This window comes from Lissotriton helveticus, chromosome 4_1 (genome assembly GCF_964261635.1).
Source record: "Lissotriton helveticus chromosome 4_1, aLisHel1.1, whole genome shotgun sequence".
Taxonomy (NCBI): domain Eukaryota; kingdom Metazoa; phylum Chordata; class Amphibia; order Caudata; family Salamandridae; genus Lissotriton; species Lissotriton helveticus.
This window is the reverse complement of record NC_136063.1, coordinates 2,046,892,384-2,046,916,913: the sequence shown is the minus strand read 5'-3', so window position 1 is coordinate 2,046,916,913 and position 24,530 is coordinate 2,046,892,384. Positions and strand designations below refer to the sequence as shown.

At 44.1% G+C, this 24,530-nt stretch overlaps 1 protein-coding gene across 14 annotated transcripts in view; it reads right to left on the bottom strand.

Annotated features, from left to right (window-relative positions):
• The window catches only part of LOC144829510 (transcriptional regulator Kaiso-like), a 253,207-nt gene that overhangs the window by 192,413 nt on the left and 36,264 nt on the right, over window positions 1–24,530 (bottom strand). The window lies entirely within an intron of this gene.

Genomic DNA, 24,530 nt, shown 5'->3' with positions numbered 1-24,530 from the left:
GCTCAACAATCTGTACACGCACACTTAAAATGTGTGCCAACACAAAAAGTTTAAATGCGTGCACATTAGGCAAATTGACAGTTTGGTAAAATAAGGAATGAAAGCATGCAGACAAAACCAAATAAAAAGTTCCACCCACCAAAGCGGAAGAGATGGAGTACCTGGGCCCCGGGATACTGAGAACAGAAATGCACAAGGAACAACAGGAAACAGAAGGGTAGAACCAATAGAAACGGAGGTAAACTAAGTGCCAAGAACATGAACCAATGAAAAGCAAGGGTGGGATGTAAGCATCTTTTAAGATTTATATTAAATACAATAGATTTCACAAACACCGCCCAAGCTCTGTGCAGGCGAAACCTTAAAAGAAATATTAGGATCCCAAAGAAGGGGTGTAAAGACACAAACATAATTGAAGTAAGTTTCTCTCAGTGAAAATTGCAGAACAGACGTTTGGTAAAAGTGATAATGTTATAAAGTCTTTGCCATTCCTTTCTTACCAAAAGGGTGGATACTCTTAGCTGTGAAGGCTTTACAGCTAAGGTATTTAGTCTTCATTGTGGTGTCCCTCAGGATTCATCACTTAGCCCAACTGCTTTTAACCTGTATGTCGCCCCTTTTGCCAAACTGACACAATCATTCAGCTTCCAAGCCCTTTCATATGCGGATGATACACAGATAATTGTATCCATCTTGGACAATCTGTCCTATGTAGAAAATAAATTTAATCACTGCATTACCCGGATAAACACCTGGATGAAAGAAAATGTCTAACCTAATACGGGCAAAACTGAGGTGTTGGTGTTTGGGGCACAAAAACCTATTATGACCAATACTTGGTGGCCAGAGTAATGTGGCTCTCCACTTGCCCCTGTGAAAGCTGCTGAAAACCTTGGGGTCATTTTTGACAACTCAATTTTGAGATGCAGATCAATCATACTACAAGTACATGCTTTTACATAATCAGGATTCTTAGAAAAATCTTTCTTTATTCTAGCAGAAATGTGTCACTCCATGGTCATTGCCTTAATCTCCTTTTGACTACTACTGCAATGCCCTATACCTGAACAGTAACACATCCTCTTTAATAAGCTACAAGTGGTGCAGAATGCGGCTGCTCACCTCATTCACAACACCCTCACACAGCGGTCAGCTTAAGCGGGCATTCGCTTACTCTACTTGCTCCTTATTAGGAAGCGCATCTCCTTTGAGGCGGTTTGCTTGGTCTTCCTAGCTCTTTATCATAAAGAATCGAAACATCTCTCTGCTACTGGTATGTCCTATGTGGGACGCTCCAATACTCTCTAAGTAGGAAGGTTATCATTTCCAGGGTCCATAAACTAGGATGGGGAAGCCGTTCTATTTCCGTGGCTACTATCAGATTATTGGACACTTTGCCTGTCCACATCTTCAAGCTCCACTCCTTTGTCTGGTTTAAAAAAATCCCTTAAAAACAAGGATGATAGACAGGTTATCTGAGCACTGTAGAGATTAGTGTGTTCTCCTTTTTGATTTAGCGCTTAGTTACCCTTGAGTTTAATGCGCTCTATATATTACAATTTTCATTTCTCCTACTAGGTTATGAGGGAGACTGCAGGTCAAACCATTGCAGTGTGCATGGAAGTTAGCTTTGATTGGGAAAACACACAACAGACTCAGTGGCCTTAAAGGTGTCTTGTCACCTCATTTTCAAATGCAACTAAAGAGGGACGGGTTCAACAGGGGAATCAGACTGAAAATTGTAATATATAGCATATATACAAGCCTTCTTAGAGGTGTCTAGTCAGATCAAACAACCAGTCCATTCAATGTATGTGCAGATTTATTACTCAACATACATACTATCACATATAAAGTTGCTTCATCACTACAGTTCGGTCTTGCTACCCCCACTCCCAACAATGGTAATAAAGTATATATTACACTCTGCACATCAACATATTTACTAAATATTTTATTGTATAGTTTTTGCTCGACAATGGAAGGATTTTACTCATCCTCAACATGATTTCTGGTGATCAAATGCCATTTATAATTCAGGAACTTTTAGGTTATTGTTATTTCTAGGTGTAAACATAATTTAGAAACTACTTGTGTGATTTGAAATATTTGTACTATTTTGTTATCCTCCCCTAACTAAGATAGATATAATATTTGGAGATTTTTCTTTATCATCACGTTTTCTTTTCATACCACCTTCTTGTTTTTATCTTGCAGATTCGAATTCTGCTTTCAAACTAATAACATGCCGATATCAGGGAAGGTTAACAATTGATATCAAGACAACAATCTTAAAGCAGGGGTGTGGAATTTAATCAAATATCTACTTGTCCATGGGACAGGTTGCTTTATAAATCTACTTGGAGTGTAACAAAATCCACTTATCCCTTTTGTGGCATGTAGTGTGGTGACAAATTAGGGCTGCAATCTCATTACATAGGATGTCTGATAATAGCCTCTGATAATGCCAGAGCCAATACCATATTAGGGTTTGGATACTAACAGTCCCTTATTTTGTCACCTTTCCACAGATCTACATACTGGGGCTGAAAGTATCGGTAAGCAATAATTCCCAGTGATTGGAATGCCCTTTTGGGTCTGTGCAAACCTACTAACTTGAATATTTTATGGGTTTTCATCAGCTTGTTCCTAATATTTTCCCACCCAGAGAAAGGCTGGAAATGTACTCCTGACAAGGGCAGAAGTTATACTTCTTCTAGGGTCGGGGGGAAAAAAGAGGTTGGTGGAAAAGTGAACCTGTTACAGCTCAACAGATTTTATAATGAGCAAATCTATACATGCATATTTGCTATTGCTAAAATGCAGTTCACAAATATTTTCTAGAAGCACGTTTTCCTGACCTACTTCTGTAAATTCTTGTGAATTCATGAAAGCCGTAAATCTTCATTAATGAAAGGACAGACACCATGGGTGCACGTTTGTGACTTTAAGAACTGGCCCCTATTTAGATCTGGCAGTAACAAAGAGCTTTTGTCTTTACTAAAATTCTCTCTTTGTCTCACTATCTACTGGCTGGCTTTATTGTGAATGACAGCCTTCTGCTCGTCCACGAGGAGCAGATCGAAGGCAAAGTAGTTATGTTCAGTGAACGGAACTACTGGTGCAATGTGTAGTTTTTGAGACCAACGATTTATTTGCTCTGCCAATGTTTGCTATAATGATGAGGACCCGGCAGCTCCCACAAAATAAAGTTGTTCAAAAACATGTCAAAACAAGAAATACAGTTACGAAACCAAAAGTCTGACCACTAATGTCATACCTATTGACTTTGCCACTGCTTGTTTATTTTCATGTTTCCTGTAATTTTGTTTAAACTGGTTACACTGATTTTCAATTATAAATATTTTTGAGAAATGCTAGCATGCATCATCACATTTTACTAAACGATGCTTCAAAGAAATGGTACCAAAACTTCACAGTAGTTTAGCAAAACATGTTTTTCCTAGTTGCATTTTTATGTACATTTTATTTTGAAAGCAAAGAATCCTCCATCTTGCTTTCAAGCTTTTGTATAGATTTGCATCTAATCAGAAAGCATCCAAGAAGCATTATATGTAGCCTCATATTGTTAAACTTTTTAAAAGTGAATACACATTTTTATACTGGAAAACTGTCAGTAGCGCAGTCTGAATTTACAACATTTCCTTAGAGAGCTCAACCGAATAATAAAGGCTTTTTTAAATTAATGAATCATGAATAGAAGTTTGAACATAAATAACAAATGGACACAAAAATCACCTTAACTGTAGACAATGCCCTTCCCCGATCAATAATGTGATACTGTAACCTGGTAGCCAAAAGGTTAGTGCTGCGGGGGGCTGAGCCTACCTGTCCCAAGGACAAATTTAACATGAAAACTTGTTATACAAACTCTAATGACTTTGTGGCTGAAATAACAGCTCATTTGTTGTTTTTGGAATACTGATCAATTTCAAATTGTGGTTATTCCACTTCATGTAATTTTTGCTGCCTACTGCAGTCTTGCAAGGAGGTTCAGTGACTGGGAGACAGAATGGGAAGCACTAAATGAACTCACAGCAAAATGATGCAAGTAAGCTAGATGCAAGCAAGACCATGGTGAATTTCGTGACGAAATTGTTGTTTTCACTTTTTTTTTTTTTAAAATGGACTCCAATGGTTGCTATTTATCCGCCCGTGTACCGCTCCAATTAAACTGTGCTTCAAAGTGGTACAAAAACTTATGTTCAAAATCTCCAACTTTGGCCCTTGTGTACTAACCGCACCAAGGCCACATAGCGCTCTGTCAGCTCCAAATTGTACTCCTTGCTGCCATAATTCAAGAAATTGAACGGTGAACCATGTAGTGAGCGGCTGATCACATGCTTGAAAAGCAGCAGGCCTAACTCATCAGTCCATCCTTATAAAAGGTAAATTAGTAGTAATATTTGTATTCACTCTGAAGTGGTGCGTCTGTGGACCTAAGTAAGGCAGAGTTCCACATGTGGCCAACGACAACAGTGACCCTTATTTTATTGCAACTTTAAAACAAATAAAATACTGGTGTTCAGTTCATGAGTCAAAATCATTACTTTCAGGTTGAGGTTACAATTTACGTCACTCGACCTGCAAAACTGGCAAAAATGTCCAATTATGAGGCCTGTCCTATCTACAGCCCATGTTTTACTGGAATGTAATTTACAGTGCCGCACTAAAGTACACCACTTTGATAAAAAATAAAATATCAGGGTGCTTGGAAGGTCTGTAGGGCAGCTGTAACAATTTTATGGTTTACAATACCACAAATAGTTGGAAGAGTTATCATCAGGTGGTGAAAGACGGATCATTCAGAGATGGAATGAAGCTGATAAAAGAATATAATTGCTGACATGACAATCATAGTGGAGTACGGTTTACATAAAATATGAATCGTGAACCTGACCATGTCAAAACAGTTGTAAATAACCCTAACCCACAGCAAGACTTGGGAAAGCAGGTTCTTCACTTCACTGCCATCGTACAACCGACAGAACGCTAATCTCCAATTTTTTTCAGTTTCAATATAATAAAGGACCAACTTGTGCACGTACTTTATATTCATAATATGCTGCACTTCCCAACTCAACTGCACTAGCACATTTAATTAACAATCTCCACCGGGGCATGGCCAAGAACATCGTGGAGTACGAGACTCGTTCCCGGAGCTCCCGACCGGAGCCTTAATCCTAAAGCATCCTGCCAGTTCTAAAGCCTGATTTAGGTGCTGGCTATCCTGCGACACTACCGTGCAGCGGCACAGAAGACCTGGGCCACAGTGACTGGCTCGCCTGCAGCATTTTACTAGACTACTGGTTTCTTTAATCTTTTAGGTGGGGAGGGGGGGGTGGGAGAGGGGGGGGGGGGGGGGGGGGGGGGAAATCGACAGACCGCTCTGTCTTTTCCTGCGTTTGCTGTTATATCATGGGATTGGGTGTACTGCGAAGGGGGATGGGGTGGTACTCCTTAAAATAGACAATACCCTCCTGGAGACTCCATTGTCCTTTCATGTCATGGGGGGTGGAGGGGGACTTTAATTCATCAGTATGGGGATAGACCGGTACGGTAGGTCAGAGGGAAACACCCAGACTACCCCCTTGTACGGCTTCACCGACCCCCTGGGGCTTACTGATGTATGGAGATCCCAACATACGACTGCCCGACAATACTCTTACTTCTCTGGGGCTCATGGAGTACACTCCATATTTGGACTACGTATTTGTTCCCAGGGGGCGGATGGGGGTGGTTAGTTGGACAGAATATCTGGCTAGGCACTTGTAGGACCATGCGCCACTGCTGGCTTCGCTGGGGCAGCAGACCCGTACCTCTAGGCCCACCTGGAGGCTTAATGCGTGGGACCTACAAAAGGAAAAAATCCTAAAGGGGCTTCGGCCAGACACTGAAATCTTCTTTCAAGAAAATCTGGGCACCGTTGACTCGGGGTCACACTTTGGGAGGCATACAAAACGGTGTTGCAGGACAGGGAACAAAACCAGATAGCATGGGAGAAAAAAAAAAAGCACAGGAACACACAGAAATCCGTTCAACTAGGGTCAACTATTAACCCTAGAGAAGAAAGTCTGAGATCGTCCCGACCCACTGACTGCCCGACAAATAGAAGCCCTAAGGGTCGAGTACCGCAAACTGGCTCAAGAAGAAGCAAGGAAGCAGAGGCTAGCTATTATACATTGTCCATATAAAGGTAGGGGAAATGGCCAGGAAGTTACTGGCTAGGCTTAGCAAAAAGGAAACCAATGCCAGATGGGTTGACTCCATTGTAGTCGACCAAGAGATGACTCACAAATCAGACAAACCGAGATTGTCCGCATTTGCTCAACACTATGCAGACTTTTATGACCAGAAAACGCTTACCACCACTGAAGAGATCAACAATTACCTCATAGATGCTACTACCCCTGGGCTAGAAGACTATGTCCAGATGCTAGAGGAAGATATAAGACTGACAGAGGTTGGGCACGCAATAAATCGGCTAAAATCTGGTAAAAAGTGTGCACCGTACTCAGAGAACATCAAGGAACGACGTTGAGGCACTTTACACTTTGAATCACGCTGGAGACTTCAAGGATATATATGAATCCCTACGGTATACACGTGTTTAGATGTTGTAAGATACGGAACCCCTTGTGGGTCGGAATTATCACCACAAAGAAAAGATTCTTTCACAGAAGACCTAGCCTTGATAAAGTCGTGTGACTATTTACCATGTATGCGACGAAACACGTGTTGGCTGTTTGAAGACCCTGAAATTAAAGAAACAACAAAAGGACTCACCTACATGTATATTATTTGTGGTTACACTGCACTTTTGAAAAATACTTGAGACATCCTCGACGTGTGCTGAGGATTGCAATGTTTAAGTTCTGGTAAAACTTCTGGACCAAATGGACCCACAGACGAATTTTTTAAAACAATGCAATGATCTCTTCAATGAGCCCCCAACTCCTGGCTCTATATTGGGATGCCTACACAGAGGGGATTCTCCCAGTCGAACTCTGCACTGCCACAATTCTGGTCATCCATAAGAAGAGGCAAACCGAAGGACAAATGAGAATCATACCGACCAATCACCCGCCTGAATATGGAGGTTAAAACCCTCGCGACAATTTTAGCCATGCGGCTATTGAAAGTTGTAATGACCCTTAGACACTGTGATAGGCCATTTTTATGCCAGGCAGAGCGACCCCCAGTGGAACCTCCAAAGAGCCCACAAATGGGAGATATCTGTCAGGAACCGTACTACCCCACATGCCTTTCTGGCATTAGATGCTGAGAAGCCAGTTGACGATGTGCACTGGCCTTTCCTTGAGGCAGTCCTTGTCAAATTCGGCTTCGGTTCAAACTTTAGGAAATGGGCTGCGTTATTGTACACAGAACCAAGGGCAAAAGTAAGGGCCAACGATAGGCCTTCACCTGCGTTCCCAATCTCTTGTGAGACCAGACGGGGATGCCCCTTGTCCCCACTGTTATTTGCACTAGTGATAAAACCCCTAGCATGCATAATCAGACTACACCCGAAAATAGCGGGTTTCCAGATCACACCGGACGACCGGGATGAAGAAAGAATTTCTCTATATGCAGATGACATCCTTTTGTTTACTATGAACATAGCAACCACGATCCCCATCGTGTTTTCTATCCTCGAGAAATAGATCCGGTTCTCAGGATATACAATTAACTATCACAAGTGATGAGGGGAGAACGGAAGCCCTCTAGGGTGTGGTCACGAGTCACAAACCACCCTGCCGTGGTCATGAGCCGTGGTCACAGGTCATCTACGCAATACTTCACTGAGGAACAAGGAACAATGATATGAGATGACAAAGATCACATTTGAAGTGGCATTTTATTTGTTAAGTCTTAAGTACATCAGAAAATGCATTTATTAATTGATCAGCCTGAGCAATGAAACGTTTGAAGGCACAATTGAAATTAGTTAGGGAAAGCAGAACACTCTATAAAGTCTAGTGCCTAGAAGCACCTTAGCTATGGAGACTATCCCGGCAGGCCCTAATAGCTTAAGGGAACCTAAGAATGCAAGGAATTGGGTGTGAATGGAAAATACAGAGCATGGACAGACATTTAAAAAGACAAAAGTATTATCTGGCTTAGGAAGTCCACCACCTGAGAGAGAGGAATTGACGTCCCAAGTCAGACAATCGGCTAGCCGGAAAGCCTGCATGCAAAAGTCGCATCAGCAGAACTCTGGCTTCAGATTTGACGGTTGGGTCTGATATACCTGAAAATGCGGAACCAGGTTCTATGGTGACGCACTGGCCTACGCCCATTCAGTGCAGGCGGTCTAACCACATGTGTTCTAGGACACCGGAAGGACATCCTTAAAGAACATTTTTTTACGTACATTTTAAGAGAGAACATTTTGTACATTTCTGACAAAAGAACATTTTGTTACGTACATTTCTAAAAGTATATGTGAGAGCGGAACTAACTTACGACAGGTGCTGTGGCTTTTATTTCATGCAAGCTATCTTTCAAAACAATATTTCTGCAAGAGTCCAAGATGTGCCAACTTTGTACTGGCTGGGTCTGTGTACGTGTGTGTGGGGGGGTGTCTTGCAATGGGGCTTGTGAAAGGCTACTGTACTTTCCAGGTTTGCTCAATTGCCTCGCTGTGTTCAGCACATCAGAAATGCACGTTTAAAGTTCAAGCAAGATGCAAGACAGACTGGCCACTGATACCCGGAGACTTAACATGTCACAAGCACAATATACATTGGGTTCTCTCAAAGTTCAAGCAAGATGCGTATAGATCAGAGGTCTTCAATCTGTGGGGCGCGACCCCCAGGGGGGTCGTGGAGTCCTGGGAAGGGGGTCGCAGATTCTGTTGGAGCGTGCAGCAGTTCCTGGCGTCAGGCTGATTGAGGCGGCGGAGGCCTAATTCACGCCTCATTAACAAGTAAAGGTCTTCTGAAGACCTGTGAAGTACTCGGGTGTGCCTTTCTGTGTGTCCCGAAGCTGTTTCAGCCGGGCTCACTTACACGTGCTGGGGAGTGGGGGGGGGGGGGTGTCTGGGGGAGGAGGCTGTAGCCCTTTGAGTTCAATCAATGGACTTAGCTGTGGGGTTTATTTTTATTTTTAACGTTTTATATAGCGCTAGCTTAACCCGTAGGTATCAGAGCGCTTTACAAACACACACAGTAAACAGCAGAAGGACATTACAGTCATTGGTTCAAGTCCCACGAGCCCTCATACCTGGCGCCTGTGCAGGAGAAATGTGCCTGAAACTGTTCTTCACGGTGAGGTGTTTATACAGCCTGTCTGCCCCCCCCCGCCCCCCAAGCAGGGAAGCACAGAGATGCCCTCCCATGAGAGAGGAAGAAGAAGGAAGAAGACACAGAGAGATACTGACCCCACCCCCATGAGAGAGGCACAGAAAAGGTGGGTGGATGAAGGATGAATGTATGTGTGGATGGAAGGATGAAGGGTGGGTGGATGGATGGATGGATGGAAGGAAGGATGAAGGATGGATGGGTGGATGTAAGGATGAATAGATGGATGTGTGAAAAGGTGGGTGGATGAATGATGAGTGGATGGATGTAAAGATGAAAGGGTAGATGGATGAAGGATGAATGGATGGATGTGTGAAAAGGTGGGTGGATGAATGATGAGTGGATGGATGTAAAGATGAAAGGGTGGGTGGATGGATGAAGGATGGATGGATGTGTGAAAAGGTGGGTGGATGGATGGATGAAAGGGTGGGTGGATGAATGATGAGTGGATGGATGTAAAGATGAAAGGGTGGATGGATGGATGAAGGATGGATGGATGTGTGAAAAGGTGGGTGGATGGATGGATGAAAGGGTGGATGGATGAAGGATGTATGTATGGATGGATGTGTGAAAAGGTGGGGGATGGGTGGATGGATGGATGGATGAAAGGGTAGGTGGATGGATGAAGGATGGATGGATGAAAGGGTGGATGGATGAAGTATGTATGGATGGAAGGACAAAAAGGTAGATGGATGTATGGGTGGATAAAAGGTTGCATTGATGAATGATGGATGCATGGATGGATGTGTGAAAAGGTGGGGGGATGAATGATGGGTGGATGGATGGATGAAAGGGTGGGTGGATGAAGGATGGATGTATGGATGGAAGGGTGGATGGATGTATGGATGGAATAATGAAAGGGTGGATGGATGAAGGATGGATAGGTGAAATGGAGGATGGATGTATGGATGGAAGGATGAAAGGGTGGATGGATGAAGGATGGATGTATGGATGGATGGGTAAAAGGTTGCATGGATGAATGATGGATGGATGTGTGAAAAGGTGGGTGGATGAATAGATGGGTGGATAGGTAAAGGATGGACGTATGGATGGAAGGATGAAAGGGTGGATGGATGTGTGAAAGTGTGGGTGGATGAATGATGGATGGATGGATGGATGTGATGAGGTCTAACAGGCGCATTTATGGTTGTCGATAGTTGTTGATGATGAGGAGTACCAGTTTCTAGAATCTTTTGTCGTAAGGGGGTCCTTACGCCTAAAAAGGTTTTACAAGGGGGTCTCGGCATCAAAAAGTTTGAAGACCTCTGGTATAGATGGAGAGAATTGCCACATAATGGGCCATGCAGCAATGTACAAAATTATCTCATTACCCCAATTTTTATATGTGCTACAGAACACATACCACCCTCTCCCTCCAATATTCAGGGGAGTCCATTCCGAACTCTGGGCACTCCTCTGGTTGAAGGGCCACCCCAGAATTGCACTAAAGTCTCTACAACGTAACCCATACAATGGGGTACTCGGGCTTCCAAAGGCTCACTACTTAGCAGCCAACCTTACCCCCATAAATGACTGGATACACACTCCCGGGGACCAGCCCACTTACAGACTGGTAAGGGAAACACTTACCCTTAAAATATTCACACACTATTTATATGGGAGAGGGGGGCGGGGAGTGACCCACAGACTACTCCCTGCAGCTAGAGTTACTATAGAGGGGTGGAGCATGGCCAATACAACGCTGGACTAGGCACACAAAATAACTAGGCCCACCCCTCTGTGGAAAGGAAATTAGTTTAAAGAACTGAAAACACTCCAGGGATTCGAAACCTGGAACCTGCATGGGATCTCCACAGTGGGAGATATTACAGCCAAAGGCAATCTTAAACCCTTTTCAGCCATTCAGGCGGAATTCCAACTTCATGCCTCCCACTTTTTATAATATGAACAGCTGCGTCACACTTGGAGTGCAGAAGAAATAGAGGCCTCTGAACTCCTTGAGTCCGCACCACTGGAAGGGTGATTACTCCATGAGGAACTAAGAACGAAGGCAGTCTCTGCTACTTATAAAACGCTAAACAACAATATACCGGACACCCTGGTTAAACTGAGGGGGGCATGGGAGGGAGAAATGGAGGACATAGGCTGGGAGGTGGCCCTGATGCACCCCACAGAGGTCCCGATCAAAGCCAGACCCCGTCTTATTCAATTTAAAATTCTCCACCGGGCCTACAGCGACAGAGACAAACGACACAAATTGGAACACGCGGAGTCGTCTGAGTGCCTGCGTTGTCGGACAAAGAAAAACCAAAGGTGGTGATGGAGGGAGCGTTGACAATACAAACACTCACCCCCAGTCAACTGATCTGGGTTTAATCCATCACCGTTCTTTAGCTCACTCCGCCACCCCAGTTCAGACATGGCCATATGCAAATCAGTCTGACCCTGTGCCTCATGGGAACAGTCCAGCCCGAACTGCCAAGCCTCGTCTTCCCTGGACCGGAATCAAGCTTCCCAGGACCGGTTTCTGGCATATAGCCATGTTTGAACTGGGGTGGCAGAGTGGGCTAAAGAACGGTGATGGATCAAACCCAGATCTTTTGACTGGGTGTGAGTGTTTGATTGGTTCAGATGCTCCGTCCATCACCACCCCCTTTTGTACCGCTTTGGCCGCCATAAGTGTGGCAGGGTATGCTCAGACGTGAGTCCCTTGCTCACTTTGCCACTGGATTCAAGCAAGCCGGGCTGAAGACGGCTGGAATGCCAGAAACCGGTCCTCGGAAGCTTGTTTCCGGTCCAGGGAAGGCATGGCTTGGCAGTTCGGGACGGACTGTTCCCATGAGGCACAGGGTCAGACTGATTTGCATATAGCCATGTCTGAACTGGGGTGGCAGAGTGGGCTAAAGAACGGTGATGGATCAAACCCAGATCTTTTGACTGGGTGTGAGTGTTTGATTGGTTCTGATGCTCCGTCCATCACCACCCCCTTTTGTACCTTTGTCGGACAGGCACAGGCAATTTTCACCATACACTTTGGGAGTGTCCACAAATAGGGGTCTATTGGCAGATGATAATCGCCTAGTTGAACGTAATAGAGGGAATCTCCCTTCCATTGAACCCTAGATTCATCCTTTTAGGGATCCCTGGTGACGTAGTTGTTCCCAGACCCAACATTTTTTTCAGCGCACTGGGTCTGGTGGAGGCCAAACGAGATATTGCACGTCACTGGGGCGCACAAGAAACCCCTACACTACAAGAATGGAAAAGGGGACATATCTGTATGGCAGCAGAGAGGGTGATATACAAAAAGTAGAGGTTGCCCCAAAAGAGTTCAAGAAAATATGAGGTAGTTAGATGAGACAATACAGCCTGAGCCCGAGCGTCGGGGACACCCAATCCACTGCAACTGGGTTAGGGACCAATGGTACCTTGCTTGACCCTGAAGGGGGGAGGGGTGTTGAGGGATGCGGCCCAGGGTCATGGATGCAACTATGATTGTACCTTAATTTGTGTCTCTCCGCTGTTCCCCAGAAGTGGGAATTACCAGGTGATTGTATATGGTCTTAGTGCACTTTTGTTGTTGTAGATATGTCAATGTTTACAGTTGATGCAAAATTAAATAAAAATATATTTTTAAAAAAACATTAATCTCCATCACCCAATCTAGAAACAAGGGACCGCGTTTAGATCAATAACCACTTGGTGGAAACAAGAAGCAAACTTATCACACCAACATTTGAGGAACCTGGAATGCAGCAATAGAAAATATTATTTTCTGCATGTTAATTGAAAGTGCATCAACTTTTCTGAGGTTCTAACAACTTCTCAAATACTACTGCTGCTCCTCTAACACTTTCTTGTGGATGGGCAAATTACACAGTACTTGATTCACTTATTTAAAACACTTCTCAGTTATAATTTTTCAATTATTTATCATGAATCCACTGGCAATAATCATTTTGACTCACACCTTCATTTATAATTTGGTGTTCACAGTATTTAACATTTTAGTCTGAATTAAAACATTTATTTTGGGACATTTTATCAGTATCTATTCATATTTTTTTCCATGTTTTGCGAACAAATAAGGTTGTACAATCATAAATATTTACACATTTATCTAACAGATAAATCTGCACACACATGCCTGCCATGTTTCAAAAAATTAAGCAGAAAAATATAACATAACAATACACCCACAGTTAAATAGTAGCATTATTTTACAAACGCATGCTGACATATGCGGTTCTGTAAAGAAGGCTCATTCTGCTAGCTAACTTTCCATTCCATCTGCTTAGCTGTTTGCCTATAACAGCATGAAAAGTCACGCAAAAGAAAACAATTGTTTTCCATCTGTATCAGTCAGTCAAAGAAAAAAAAAAACTTGGAGCCTTATTTATAATTTCATCTTCAGACCCGATTAGTCTTGGTACTAAACAGACGTAATAATGGCTTCTCCACAACCTATGTTCAATAGAACATTTATTTTTACTACTTACTGTAAGTCACTGAACTAACTTTAAATGTTTGGTGTACAGTTTATAAAATTCTATTAAAACAAATTACCTGTTTCAAATCTTAAGCTCTGACATGCTATACCTTTGCATGGTAATTTAAACATTCTGCTTTTAGGAGAAATGCCTCAGCTTTTGTAAAATGAACTGTGACATTCGGCTGGGTTACCCGCAGTGAGAAATGAAAGGCACATTTAAATAGCTTCTAAATGAACGGTCAAATATTTCAAAATATATCGCAAGTTAGGAAATCGCATTTGTTTCATTCTGAACTGTGATGGAAACAAAGACCTAGTAGGATTAAACAAATCAGAACACTTTACTTAGTTATATGAAATTGATACATTTCTTCTTAAACCCGATTTCTGCACTTTATCGTTTTTCGGTATAAGGTTTTACCTGTAAAACTGCATGTCAGTGGGAAAGTTTTTGCCCATTTGAATGAAGTGTGCCGCATGTAAATGACTGTGTGATACCAAATAATGCTTCACTAATAAATAAATGTATTAGTCTTAATATGTATCTCTAAACATGAACTAAGAAAGATTCCTGCTCCAACCCTGATAATAATGCTTTTAGTGAACCAAGAGGCAAGTCAGGGGTCATATGTACCCTATAAATTGATATATTCTTAATATGAGCCAAGGTTTAGCCTATTAAATCAAAATAAAAATGTTTTATATACAGCAGATATGCTGAGCTCATTTCAAAGTGCTCTCACGTGATGATGAAAAAACGTGACTGAATGAAATACCTGCGTAGGATAACAACTAGAGGCCAGTTGATGGACCAAACAGTACAGTTAGGTCGAGTGGATTACTCGCTACATCTGCTGCAGGTCTGGGAATATTTTTATATTTTTTGAAGCCGGCAAGTGAAGACTACATTATTTTCACCCTATAACGGATCTAGCCTTTTCCTATCAGTTATGATAGGCCGCCCACATGGGGTACAGTTTTTACTGATTGTGGAAACACTAGGTGGTGGGAGTTTTGATGTTCCCCATAAATTACAGAACTTTCCACCTATGAAATACGGATTTTTTTAAAATTAATTTATGTTTGACAGGAGCAGGACATTTTGTTAAGAGAAAGTGGTGGCATCCCAAGCACGATGCACCACCCTTGACTCTTCTAGGGGTCTTGTATTCAGAAAATGTTTGAGGTTGTTAAGTTTCCCAAAGTGCTGCCCAACTCTATGCCCAAAAACTACAGCTGCCTACATCCACATAATCCACCAAATCGCAAACTTGTTTTTCTTGCACTTTACTTAGTTGTGTTCTTTGGTTGTTCTTGTACTTAGTAGTACACATGCAGGCTACTGTTTTAATCCAAAGTTGACGTAAAGCCCCTAGGGTCCAACTCTTCTGACTTTATTATTAGGTAGGCCCCATCGCCATTTTAGATCACAGAGGTGACCATTTAACATCACAGAATTAGTAATCTTTTTCAATTCAGACAAAAACGTTGTCAAGACTGCCATTTGATGCAAATGTCGTCTGACGGTATCTTTCTAAGAAGTATGAAAGCCTTCCTCTAGGACATGGCTTTATCAGCACCGAGTGGGATAGAGAATCTTCGAAGTGCGCCAGCAACGGGTGAGACGTCTTCTTGCAGAATATCAGGAGATAATGTGGGTGAAGGACTTCTCAATTTAGTGGTCAAATGCCCTTATATACTACATCTTATCAGAGATTGTAATTTCTGACATAAGAGAACGTCGATTTAGACTAATCTATTGTGACTATGTCTGTAATGGTTATTATTTGACCCATACAGGATAAGGAGAGACCCATGACCCAAACGCATGTCACTTCAGGTGTTATATCTATGTCCTCAGTCGAATTACCTAATACTTTCACAGTTCTTAGAAAGATAAGGTCAGACTACATCTGCATCAAATGGTAGACAAGACAATGATGCAGCATTAATTGGAAAAGATTGTGACCTCCGTGATCTAAAATGCTGAAGGGGCCTACCTAAAGCGAGACGAGTCGGACCTTAGGGTCTTTACGTCATAACATGGGAATGCACAATGGTAGCATCTCTGCCATAAACTATAGAATTTCGCTTGATTTTTGGCTAACTTCAGTGAGATTACACAAAAAAATCTCAGTGCAAAAACTCCTTCAGAATCCCATGGCCTTATGGGTAATCCAGAGTTCAGAGAAATCCAAATGCCCCATAGCTACAAATCTTAGATTCCACGATACATTTAAAATATATATAGCGTTTATTCAGCATAAAATTATATTCATACATTTTTTTGTTATCAAGTGATGTATGTTTGGTACAAAGTGAAAAGATGCTGCACATCATGGCACAATTGGGGCCTCCGGGTATCACGAACATTTAAACAAACTACAAACAGTATGATGGTCTGCTTTCCAAACAGCCTTGGTCTCCGTGCTATGGAACAGAACTGTGTATAAAGGAGACAGGTGCTTTTTGGATTTTTTTTTAATTAGGCTACATAAATAAATTAAAGGTGTTCTTGCTCCTTTCTAGTGCAGACACTCAGCTCCTTCCTCTCACAATGCCCCTTCTAGACAGAGAAGCAATGGGACATTGAGGAGCTATGTGAAACGGACTCAAAAGTGGGAATTGGAAGAGGAGGAACTAGGAATTATCCTATTCCATCTCATTTCTATCCTTCCTCCTGGTTAATTTCTTCTGTTATTGGAGTGGGATAGGTGGCACGAGGAGCTGGCTGCTCCTTCTGCCCTCTCTCCTACCTGCTCCTTCCAACAGAAAAGAAGAAGATCAAGAAGTGGATATGGCTAGGAAGGAGTTAGAGGCAGTAATAGCTGATGTTTCTTTCAAAGGTACAGCCAATACTTGTGCTATGTTAATATGAAAATAGATGCCATCAATAAAAATGAAATCTCGTCCTTATTAATATAATCGCTCGTTCTGAACTCCACATCTACCTCGACTTGCAAATAGGTTGTCAAGCAGGCCCTGATTCCTAGGTCTGGGATTACGGATTGATAGGTCACAGGTGGGAACAGACAAACACTCAGACAGGAAACTCTTGATCAATCCCACAGATAGGCACAGCGACATTACAATGGTCGGGGAGATTGCCCAAATAAAGTACACATTCGTGGCGGGGGTACGAGCGCTCCTTAAAACACCATAAAGTCAGATGGCCCATGAGTTCAGAACACATAGCCAATCAAGATTTCGCACACAGTGATCTCGCGCTCCCTTTGCTGGACATTTGGACCCATGCACCACTGACCACATGGCGTCCACGCGAGGTCGAGACCCACCTGTAGCCACCATTTGACCATTAATTTACGACTCCAAAGGCAGCAACCAACATTCACCACCATATATGGTACGCCAGAAACCTTTCTAACCTGCTGTGCTTTGTATGTAAGGACACAAACCAATTGTAAATTGAGACAGTCCGCAGACTAAGTGCCTATAACTGTTCTCCCGGCTGTAATGTTCAATTAAACAAACTGTTTCTGTTTTGCCAAACTCCTCGTCTACTGTGTTTTTTCGGAAAACCGGCACAAAAAGGCAGTGAAAAACTGCCATTGTACTCCCTCGGTCGCAAAGAGGCGGCCGGGGGAGTGCCGAGGGATTTCCAAACTGCAGACTGGCTCTCCGAGCCTGTCGTCCGCAATCCAGAAATCCGAGTCGGATTCCTTTCCGACAGAGCCCATCAGATTAGCTCGGTCGGAAAGGAATCCGGGCGACACATTCCAGTCGGAAGGGCTCCGACCATCGTTCGGAGCCCTTCCGATCGGAATCGGCCCCTTTGTATTTAGTCAATACAGTGACTGTGGCAGACAATAGTTACATTCTACTTGCCCATGTAAATGGCTTCCTAGTTTTTTTTGTTATAAATCGGTTTATTGAAATTTTTGCTTGCGAAACACAAGAATACACAAATCAGGGCTCAAATAATAAAGAAAGCCGTCTACCACAGTACTATATCTTGAAGTCTTACAGTGAGGAGTATCAAATAGTTTAATTGAACATAAAACAGCTAGTTCCTTGCAGTGATGGATCACTCAATGAGAAAGGTTTTGTAGGGTGTGGTTGTGACACACATGCCCACAGTAGAATAGAAGAAAGAACTCCAGTGAACAATTAAACAATACAAGTCAGAGGTATACATCTAAACAATACAGGTCAGAGGTATACATCACATGATCAGCAAACCATAAGGATGCCTGGAGGCCATGCAGGGGGCGATTATTAGGAGAGAGGGAAAAAGGGAAGTGATTACAATGTAGCAGGCAAGTAATCCATCGCCACCGTGCCTGCTTGACTACACCAAAGGGAAAGTTGGAGCGCTGTAAGTCTGAGTGGCTTGAAACAGGAGTGTTCAGTGTTCAAGGTGGGTAAATTAGTCAATCAATGGTTGCCAGACACAGGCAAATTTAGAATCTGTGTGTGCTATCTTATGGGACAGGAGCGCCATAGCATGCCAGAGGCACATGAAACAGTGTGCAATGGAAGGGGTAGAGGCTTTCTTCCAGTGTAGTGCTAGGAGTTATTTGGCATCGACTAGCATGTGGTTTATGGAGGCACCAACCGGCATGAGTAATCCCTTCCAGTTCCATGGGGCGGATACCCAAAACTGCAGTGTTATAATATTGGGGGAGGGGGAAACCCACTGTGTCTTTGATATGGCCCAGGATTTCCTCCCAGTAAATTGTAATATGAGAGCATGACCACCATATGTGGTGGAAGGTCCCAGGGCCTGTGCCTCATCTCCAACATAGATCAGAGGTAGCTAGGCATACAGTATGGAAGCGGGTTTGTGTGAAGTACCATTGTGTCAGTTTGTATTCTGTCTTGTGTTATGGAATGCTTCTATAGATTTCAGGGATGTTTTGCCAGTGTGTCCGATTGCTTTTGGGAGATGCCCTCAGTTTGATTGATATGTATAAGGCCGCGCTGGCGTAGAGTGTTGGAGTACCCAATAGGTGCACAATATTGGGCCTCTAGTGCCATCATATGCCATGACCAGTGCTTCAAAGGAAGGGGGGTATTGTCTCAATGCCCCATGGGCGTGCGAGGGGTGAAGCGCCCGGTGGCGCAACTGACAATATTGCAGCAGTACTGTCTCGCTGTAATCTCCTGCCTCCCATCTGAGAAAGGAAGGGGCCTCGAGGACCAGTGCGAAGTCTGGGTTACGAGCAAATGGAGTCTTTGGAGAGGGGAAGTTGGTGAGCATCCTTTTAAGAGCAGTCCTATCCCACATCTTCAAGACTGTTTTAGAAGGAGTGGCTATATAGGCTTCGCGGCCTAGCATGTTTGGGGAGCCACGCTAGGTCCCAAAGAGGGCAACGGACCACTGTCCGTTCCATATGGAACCAGTGATTTTCGCTCTCCCTGGCTACCTACTGAGAAATGTAGTAACGGTAAGCTGCCCAACAGTATTCCAGAAGATTACGGCAAGGGGAGTCTGGGTCATCGGGGAGGGGTCTAAATGAGGTAAAGAATCTTTTGAAGAATAGTCATTTTGATGGCATTAAGTCGTCCCAACCATCACATGTCATGGTTTCCACCTGTAGATTTTTCCAGGATGGATTTGCAGTACCTCGGCCAGTAAGCCTATCGCCAGGTTGCCAAGGAGGTGGGTCAGGTTAAGACCCAAATAGCGTATGGTTTTAAGGGCACATTGGAAAGGTGTTAGGGATTGTCGAATCAGGAGGTCCGACCTAGGTATTGTAATGTTCAAGGCATTTGATATATTCAGGTTGACCTTGAACCAGCAGACCTTATCGAAAGCTCGAAGAGCTTGCACCACTGCAGAGAGAAAAGTAGTAGGTTGAGTGAGTCTCCACAAGGGGTCATCTGCAAAGAGGCTAACTTTATGGGAGCATCTGCCAAAGGGAACGCCCGTATGGACTCAGCCTATTGAATGGTGATGGACAAAGGTTCCACCGCCAAGGCAAACAGGGGGGCTCGAAAGATGGATCAACCTTGTATATTGACTGGAATGATAGCCGTTGGGGAGACATAGGAGCCCATAATTCTAGTAACCATGGCCTGGTCTAGACCAATCTTTTGGAGGACCAACCTTAGGAATGGCCTGCTAACCCTGTCAAAGCCCTTCTCCGCATCAAGCGAGACATGGAGTGAATTATTTTGTGGTGAGACTTCTCCACAAGATAGGCAATTCAACAGATATTGTCCACACCCTGTTGATTGCAGATAAAGCCCACCTGGTCAAGGTCAATTAGGCCAGGAAGGTATTGCTCCAACCGGTTCACCAGAATCTTTGTGAAGATCTTCTCATCAGTGTTCAAGAGAGCAGTCAGGCGGAAAGAGGCACAGAGGGCAATCTCAGCTGCAGCCATCGTAGGAGTGAGTCCAGTGTAGAATGTGAGCAATAATGTGAATAATGTCAGCATGCCTGCAGAAGGGGGAAGACTGTTTTGTAGAAAGTGACCAGGATTCCATTTGGGCCGGGCGTCTTTCAAATAGGGAGCTCCTTCAGAGCTCAATGAAGTTTACCAAGGGTGACAGGGCCCTCCAAGATTTCAGTATGCTGTAGGTCTAGAGGTTCCCAGTCGCAGGAGTCAAAGTAGAAGTCTAGTAGTTCCTTAGCAGCGTCCTCCCTGGAACAGAGGGCTGGGTAGAAGCTGTGGAATGGCTGTTTTGCTTGTTCAATAGTAGTCCAGTCCGTGACCCCTACCCTGATCTTATCTATGTAGGTTTGAGCTTGCTGCTGCCTCAGTTTGAGAGCGAGAAGTGCACCAGCCTTGTTCCCCCTCACCTCCTTCGTAGAACAGTTGTTTCAGTGCTAGGAGAGACCTTTCACTACAGTTTGTCCTGCGGATTCTCAGCTGTCCCTGCAACAGGGCTGCCTCTTGTGGCTGGGGAGGGGGAGGACTGATCAAGGCGCTTCAGGGTCTTGATCTCAGTAGTGAAACCTGTTTCTACTAATCGGGACTCCCTTGCACTTGCGACAGTGGACAGGACTCCCCCTCATGGTGGCCTTGAAGCCGTCCCCACTACAAGATCACCCTTCTCATGGGCTAGCTGTTCCCACAGGGGGTCTCTAGGATAGACATTGAGGAGGGTGAAGAGTTGGGCACTCCGTTTGGAGTGTTCGCTTCACATAATGGCCATTTATGTCCCGGACCGTCTTTGGTATGTTGGTAAAAAAGCTTGCCTTGCACACGATGGCCACCCCTGCCGTCTTTGTAGAAGCATGAGCCCAGAGGTGGGTAGGGTATTTCAGATGTGATATGTGGTGCAAAAACCTCCCGGAGGAGGAGTGTGTCTTGAAGAAGATGATAGCTGGGTCCTGCAAGAGAAGATAGTGCCATAGCTGCCGTCATTTGTTAGGAGAGTTCAAGCCCCGGGCATTAAGAGAGAGTAGTTTAGTGTGTTGTGTAGGAGTCACAGCCTGGTGGAATGGGTGTGTCGCTAATGGCGTATATGAAGGTATGTACTGTAGCAGTCTCCAGGCAACATAGATGGGAAGCATCTACAGTGCGCTTCAGGGTCGTTGACTGGAAAGGGAGTGTAGACTTGGCCTGCCTAGGAGGATAGACAGGTTGAGAGATCTGGGGCTTAGCTCCTGGGTAGTAAGTGGTAGGTAGGGTGTCAAGATCCACTGAAGGGAGCAAGGGGGTTATATCCCCTCCCCCTCAGAAAACATCTGACCTAAAGAAAGGGGAAACAAGAACTTTAAAAAGCCAACAGGGCCGAACAACTCCATTCAAGTCCTGAGATGGCTAGAGTCTGATGCGTAGGTCTCATTGGAGGAGTCACTCTTCGGAGGAATAAATCAAGGGCGGGGGGGCTTGTCTCCCAACAGGTCATACTGGCCTGAAAGTTGTCAAAGTCATCCAAGTGTCCCAGAGCCTCTTGGCCAGCAAAGGTTAGAGCCGGGACCTATGTGGGTGTAGATATATGGTTGGAATGTTGAGTGTTTGTACTTGGATGAGTGGCAGTTGGATTGAGAAGGGCTGAGCAGCAGGATGCTGCTCCTGGTGGGGGTATACCTTATTTACCTGTAACCTGATCTAAACCTAATAAACATACAATCAAAGATGTAGGTTTACAAAAAATGTAACAGCTTCCTCTCTTCAGTGCAGGCCTAGAGACCTGAAGGGCTCCCATAACCTTTGCAGTCTTATTTGCCTTCTTGATCTACACCAACGCTTGATCCACTCCAGTGCCAAAAAGCTGGTTTCCTGTAAGAGGCTCATCAATGATACTGGCTTGAACCTGGATTGCACAGCCACGCAGGTCTCCTCAATGCTGTCTGTGTTCAGCGGTTTACTCGCTGTGTCTGCTGCATCAGAAGGAGGACTTCAGGCAGGAGTTAGCGATGTTCTTTCCTCCCTCACTAAGGCTTTTAACCAGTTTGTGTTACTCCTTAGGGAGGTGCAACATAAGATTTACCCATATCCTCCCAATATTGGTAGATATACCAGTATAATAGTTTGTTAGGGTTAGCAATCCATCGCGGAGTGGTCGCCAATCTCAACGTTAGGCACCTTAGCTTCCACACAGACTTTTCCCTTCAAGGGTGCCTCCCCTCCTTCCCCCTATGCACTCTATCGTCATCAAAAGTTGAGTCAATGCCTTAATGCGTTTTTCTTTCCCGGTAGGATAGAACGTTTCCTGGGTGTTTTTTCTGCATTGAGGACCTAGCCTTTTGTGACTCTGGTTTGTCGTGCAAAGTACCGTGCTTTGGCATCTTGAGCATGTGTCAGTGTCTTTTCCTTCTAAAAATCAGGCATGAGTCGCAATGGATTTAAGGACTTTAAGGTGTTGCTTTGACAATATACGTCTCAAGTTCAACACCTTGGTGTTTCCCCCTTAGCCTCTACTTCATCAGAGAAACCCATCTCCTCAATCAATTGAGCACCCCTCTTCTGCTTTTCAATTTCCGACAAGCCTGTCATGTCTGTATTTGCCCAATATGCTCGAAGAATCTGGTCTCTGTGAACCAGGGTCTTTGGTTTAAAATAGGAGAATGGGGTGCAGCCCTCCGACTTTGAGGGAGACAAAACACACAGACTGGATGTTCATTATGGAAGGGAAGCTTTCAATGGCAGTAGGGCTAAACTTCAAGAGTTTGCTCATACTCTAAAATGGCATCAAGAACCCCCAAGATCTCACCTCCATCAATAAATATTCCCAGATTGTCGATCCGCCCCGACAAACCACTCTCCAGCATGGATCTTGGTTCTCCTCTCATCTGCTTTCCAGTGTTCCTCGAGGACTTCTTGAGAACAGTTGTTGAAAAGAAAAAAAAAAAAACATTGGGAGCTCTCCGACGCACCTCCATGCCAAATGGTCTCTGGATGACCCCTGCCTGCACTGGGTCTAATATCTCTCCTGCCTCTACAGAAATCCAGAAAGAGTAGAACCATGCAAAGGTACTGCCTCTGCTAAAGAAACCTTCTGCTGACCCAAAGTTTCTTTCCATCTATAGAGCGATATCATTGCTGCCTTTTCCTGCTAAATTATCAGGAAAGCTAGCCATATTCCACCAATCACACTACCAAATGCCCAGCATGACAGGGCAGCATTTAATACACATAGGCACCAGATCTAGACCGTCTTGAGAGAAATATTTCCTGACTGCCCAGATGTAGGAGGGTTAATGGCAGAGACTATGAAGCCAGAAGAATGCATTAACGATTTTCTGAATAGAATGAGGGAAAGATGGGCTCAGGAAACAGGACAGATACGGGCACACAAGTCATATTTTGAAGAAAGGGTTTCCCATAGAGATACAGAGTGGGCTAGACAGTGTAGCTGCTTTAGATACCAAACCCTGGCAGGAAATTTAAGCCCATATACTCCACTACCATAAGAGGAAGCAAGATAAGGATACAGAGAAAGGGGACAAAAAGAACCCAGGGCAGAACCTGGGTATCAGCATCTGTACCCAGTTAGGAGTCAAGCATAAATAAGCTTCAGCTTACCATCCCCCACAAGTAACTTCATTGTAGAAAGCCTCAATGGTTTAATAAAACATTAAATAAGTAAGAATTGTGCCACCCTTCAAAGGATGTGGCTACACCGTCTTCCCCTAGCCTTATTTGCACGGGAAAACACACCTAGCAGCGATCAGCATCTCACACCACCCCATATTGTGACTGGTAGACTGATGGGGATGCCTATCCAAACAACTAGAACTAGGTTAAGTTAGAAGGCTAGCTCCAAAACACTGGGAGACGAACTGCATGTATATCTTTCACAACTAACCAAAAATGCTAAGTTCTTATCAAAACAGATCAGTCAAAGAACATTTAAATGCACCAATAGCAAGCTGCCATATCCAACACCTCAGCTTGGACAAGAGATGTACATTGGGACCTTTGTGAAAAAATGGAAAGAGGCCATGTTTAAGGTGTCCTACAGGGTGGTCTTTTCAACACCCACTGTCCTCATGGTGTGGGGAAAAAACGCATGGGTCCACCAGCTGAATCCTTCCACAGAGTAGCCTCCATGAACTAAAAACTGAAAACATTTTTGAACTGGCTAGAAGGAACACAGCCACCAGAAGAATGCTGACGACTCAGAAGGGACTCAATTCCTCGACCTGCTGTAACACAACTAAAGTAATGTACATTTATAGGGCTATGTACGATCTGCCTACTATGGGCAGTCCCACACTTTAGTACTACTGAGGAACTGCTGAGTTACAAATGATTCACTAATGGGGGGGGGGGGGGGAAGGGGGGACTACTGTGCCCGAGTAGAGACCTCTTGTATGTTACCTACAATTAAAC